Genomic DNA, 5,451 nt, shown 5'->3' with positions numbered 1-5,451 from the left:
ACAAGCCCAAGTTAATGGCCGCCATCTTTATAGGGGGCAATGTTCAGCAGGGCGCATGCGCAGTCATCCTGTCCCTGTCAGCAGGAGGAGAGAATATTGTGCATTTCTATCCTGGACTGACAGGGATGGATTTTGGAAACTCCTTTTACAGGGGGTTAGAAGGGAAGGATTTACTTTTAGGTGGTGGAGATTGAGGGTTTGGGAGGTTTTGTCAAGTTCTGGTCGGGTTGAAGGCACATAAAATCTCCCTCCTTCTTCTCGCCCTGTTTCCCACACCCTCCTCCCATAGAGGTCAGAATCTTGGTTAGGTCCAGACTGTCTGGCAGGTTCGTTTCCCTGAAGGACATTAGTGAATCAGATGCGTTTTTACAAGAATAAAGCAGCTTTTTCCTCATGCTGTCCCCACAAATTACCAGATACATTCAGCTCAATTTCACAACCTGTGTTTTGTTTCTGTGAGTTGTCTCTCACTCCCTTTTTTCTGTTTTAAATCAATTTTATAGGGTATTAGAAGGCGAGGATTTGCATCCGGAAAACCCCAACTAAATATTACATCAGGATCTGATGGAGTCGCCCAATTTATCATAACCTGAATATCATCAGAATTTGAACATGGAAGGAGAAAGCACCGTCCATAGTGAAGAGAAACCGTACACGTGTTGTGTGTGTGGACGAGGCTTCAACCAATTATCTAACCTGTCAGAACATCAATGCAGTCACAATGGGGAGAAACCATGGAAATGTGGGGACTGTGGGAAGGGATTCAATTATCCAGTTGAACAGGAAATTCATCGTCGCATTCACACTGGGGAGAGACCATTCACTTGCTCCAAGTGTGGGAAGGGATTCACTCTGTCATGCAACCTGTTGGCTCACCAGCGAGTTCACACTGACGAGAGACCTTTTAAATGCCCAGACTGCGGGAAGTGCTATAAAAGTTCAGGGGAACTGATGCGCCATCAACGTGTTCACACTGATGAGAGACCGTTCAGGTGCTCTCACTGTGGGATTGGGTTCAGGCAATTATCTGACCTCACCATGCACAAACGAGTTCACACTGGAGAGAGTCCGTTCACCTGCACGGAGTGTGGGAAGGGATTCACTCGGGCATCACGCCTGCTGACACACCAGCGAGTTCACACTGGGGAGAGACTATTCTCCTGCCCCGAGTGTGGGAAGGGATTCACGAATTCGTCCACCCTGCTGAAACACCAGCGAGTTCACACTGGAGAGAGGCCATTCACCTGCTCCAAGTGTGGGAAGGGATTCACTCAGTCAACTGACCTGCTGGAGCACCAGCGAGTTCATACTGGGGAGAGACCATTCACCTGCTCTGACTGTGGGAAGAGATTCATTCAGTCGTCAACCTTGCTGACACACCAGCCAGTTCACACTGGGGAGAAGCCATTCACCTGCTCTGTGTGTAAGAAGGGGTTTTCTCAGTCATCCACCCTGCTGAGACACCAGCGAGTTCACAAGTAACTAATCTGATTGGATTTTGCTGTTAATCTATTTGTCCATTTGGGTCTGTTTCTGATGTTCATGAAGTCCAGCCCAGTTACAGTGATTAATATTCTGGACAAAAGTCAAATCAGCTTTGTGTTAAACACACAGTGTGTTGGATCTTTTAATATTTCTAACTTAAGTTAGTTTCTTTTGAAGGACTCTCCCCCCCTGTCTGCCCCATCCTCACGTCCAAAATGAAGGAGGAGCCTTGAGTTCTTTGAGGATATAATAAGCAGGGTGGATAAAGGGGAACCAGTAGATGTAGTGTGTTTGGATTTCCAAAAGACCTTCAGTGAACTCTCACATTAAAGGTTACTGCACAAGATAAGAGCTCATGATGTTGGGGGTGATATATTAGCATGGATAGAGGATTGGCTAACTAACAGGAAAGAGTGAGTTGGGATAAATGGGTCATTTTGAGGTTAGCAAACTGTAACTAGTGGAGTGCCACAGGGATCAGTGTTGGGGCCTCAACTATTTCTGATCTATACGAATGACTTGGATGAAGGGACCATTTGTATTGTAGCTAAATTTGCTAATGATGTAAAGATAGGTAGGAAAGCAAGTTGTGAGGAGGATACAAAGAGTCTGCAAACAGATATAGATAAGTTAAGTGAGTAGATAGATGGTGTATAATGTGGTAAAATGTGAGGATGTCCACTTTGGCAGGAAGAATAGAAAAGCAGAATATTATTGAAATAGCGAGAGAGAGACTGCAGAATGCTGCAGCACAGAGGAATCTGGGTGTCCTTGTACATGAATCATGTAAAGTTAGCATTCATGTACAGGAAGTGATTAGGAAGGCAAATGGAGTGTTGGCCATTATTGCAATGGGGATGGAGTATAAAAGTAGGAGAATCTTGCTGCAATTGTACAGGGCATTGGTGAGACTGCATCTAGAATACTGTGTACAATTTTGGTCTCCTGACTTAAGGAGAGATATGCTTGCATCAGAAACAGTTCAGAGAAGGTTTACTAGGCTGATTCCTGGGATGAAGGGGTTGTCTTATGAGGAAAGATTGAGCCTGTATCCATTGGAGTTTTGAAGAATGAGAGGTGATCTTACTGAAACATACAAGATTCTGAGGGGATTTGCAGGGTAGATGCTGAGAATCTGTTTCCTCTCCTGGGGGAATTGTTAAGTAAGGGACACTGTTTAAAAATAAGGGGTCTCCCATTTAAGACGGTGATGAGGAGGAATATTTTTCTCTCAGAGGGGCATTAGTCTCTGGAATTCTCTTTCACAGAGTGTGTGGAGGCTGAGTCATTGAATATTTCAAGGCTGAGTTCGACAGATTTTTGACCTATCAGGGAATCAAAGGTTAATGGGATTGGGGACAGACTGGAAAGTGGAGTTAAGACCACAATCAGATCAGTCATGGTGCAGCCTCGATGGGCTGAATGGCCTATCTCTTATGGTCTTGCCTACCTGACCAGTATATTCTTATCTCCCTGCAGTCTCCAGCTTTCTACCTCACTACCAAGCACGCATCCATTTGTTTTTTGTATGATGCGCAAACTTCTTATTCATGTCCCTACATTTAAGTCTGAATCTGTGATATAAACCAGGAATGAAGGACCCAGTACTGAGCCCTGTGAAACCCCACTGGAAACAGCCTTCCAGTCACAAAAAAAAACATCATTCATCACTTCCTACCATTGAGTCAACTTTTCATCCAACTTGTACCTTGCCCTGGGGTCCCATGAGGTTTTATTTTCCTGCCCAGTCTGCCATGTGGGACCTTGTAGATGTGGAGAGAATGTTTCCATTTGTGGGAGAATCCAAAACTAGGAGCCAGAAATACAAGATAGTTACTGATAAATCCCGTAGGGAAATAAGGCGATATGTGTTTACTCAGAGTGGTTATAAAGTGAACTCACTACCACAGGAAGTGGTTGTGACAAAAAGCTGAGATAATTTCAAAAGGAAACTAGACGAGAGAAAACGGAATAAAAAGATAAACTGAAAGACTGAGCTGAGGTAGATGGAATGGAAGGTGAAGTTGTGGAGTGTAAAGACCAGCAGTGACTAGTTGGGAAGAATGGCCTGTATCTATTCTGTACATTCTGTGTAATTCTGTGTAAACTCTTTTTACAAGGTATTAGGAGGAGAGGATTTACAGGTGTGAAACTAAAACCAATTATCAAGATCTAACAGAGTCACTCGATTCATCAGGACCTGAATATCATCGGCCTTTGAACATGGAAGGAGAAATGTTTGTTCATGGGAAAAGATTTCAAACATCAGTGTGACCGGAAAAGCACCGAGACACACACACCTGAGTGTGAGTGTTCCAGTGTTCCGGTACACAGCCTGAAAAGAATCACACCACTCACAGCGAGGAGAAAATGTACATGTGTTGTGTGTGTGGACGAAGCTTCAACTGATCTTCCAAGTTGGAGAGGCAGAAGGACCATGGAGAAACCATGGAAATGTGGGGTCTGTGGGAAGGGATTCAAATGCCAATTGCAGTTGGAAATCCATCGACACACTCATACTGGGGAGAAACCATTCCTCTGCTTCTTGTGTGGCAATGGATTCATTAATTCATCTGATCTTCAGATACACCAGTGAGTTCACACTGGAGAGAGGCCATTCGCCTGCTGTACCTGTGGGAGGAATTCACTCAGTCAGCCCACCTCACTTTCACCAACTGGTTCACACAGATAAGAGACCTTTCAAATGTCCTGACTGTGAGAAGGGCTTTAAAAGGAGGTACCAGTTACTGACACACTAACATCAGGGAGAGGCAGTTCACCTGCTCCGAGTGTGGGAAGGAATTCGTTCATTCATCTAACTTTCTGATACACCAGCGATTTCACACGGGGAGAGGCCATTCGCCTGCTATGTGTGAGGTAAGAAATTCTCATGATTATCCTGCCTCACTGCACATCAACTGGTTCACACTGATCAGAGGTCTTTTAAATGTTCTGACTGTGAGAAGAGCTTTAAAAGCAGGCATGAATTGCTAGCATACCAACGTACACACACGGGAGAGGCTGTTCACCTGCTCTGAGTGTGGGAAGGGATTCGTCCATTTATCCAACCTCCTGAGACACCAGCGAGTTCACACTGGGGGTGGGGGGGTGGGGGGTGGGGAGGTTGTTTACTTGCTCAGAGTGTGGGAAAGGATTCACTCAGTCATCCCACCTGGTGAGACAACAGCGAGTTCACAAGTGACAGCAGGGGTTAGATTCTGCTGATATTGCTGCTGTTAATCACACCCAGGACTGAACCATGTTCATTCTGAGAGTTGGTGTTTCTTTCTTCTGATGTTAATAATTGAACTGAAGTTTAGTATTCTGGTTATATATTAAATAAATCAGCTTTGTTTTAAATATATTGTTGTACAATTTTGTCTTTCCCACCTGAGTGTTTAACATCACCTGGCTGGAGCTTAGAAAGGACAATCTGGGGGAGGATCATACGGCAGGAACAGAACTTCAGCCTGGACACAGTCCAGGAGCATGATGACCATCCACATCTTGTCCCTGTTGATAAAATCAAACACAGGGTATATTCTCCATCTCATTATCTGACCTTTTCATTTTGTACAGTTTACACTGATCTCTATGGTAACACAGATATTGTATTTCCTTCCCTCATTTCCAATTTGCTAATATAAGATTTATTTCTCCCAATCTATTTAGATCATCAAATGGATTTTCCAAGGTAGCACCCCCCTCCCCGTTTAACAATGTTTTTAACATGACTTCATCTCCCATTGAACCGTTAATGTAACGGGTGGGGTGTTTCTCCCTGGAGGTGTTGAGATGGGCAGAATCATCTTCTCCACTGCCTGTAGCAGGGAGGATGTTGAAGTTTGTTGAAGGTTCTGGAGAAACTGGTCCTGAGCTTGTCGAGTAGCCATGGGGAGTGCGACCCGGGGGGATGCACAATCTGGATTGGCCGACTTGTCATGAGCTGAACCAGGCTGTGACCGG

At 44.7% G+C, this 5,451-nt stretch overlaps 1 pseudogene; it reads left to right on the top strand.

The window, feature by feature from the left end:
* The first annotated feature begins 576 nt into the window (after positions 1-576).
* Positions 577-4,585, top strand: LOC144673596 (uncharacterized; annotated as a pseudogene).
* Positions 4,586-5,451: the final 866 nt, after the last annotated feature.

The sequence above is a fragment of the Cetorhinus maximus genome, unplaced genomic scaffold (genome assembly GCF_964194155.1).
Source record: "Cetorhinus maximus unplaced genomic scaffold, sCetMax3.hap1.1 HAP1_SCAFFOLD_392, whole genome shotgun sequence".
In the NCBI taxonomy this organism is placed as follows: domain Eukaryota; kingdom Metazoa; phylum Chordata; class Chondrichthyes; order Lamniformes; family Cetorhinidae; genus Cetorhinus; species Cetorhinus maximus.
Note: the sequence above shows the minus strand (reverse complement) of the source record. Positions and strands in the feature narration are given on the sequence as shown.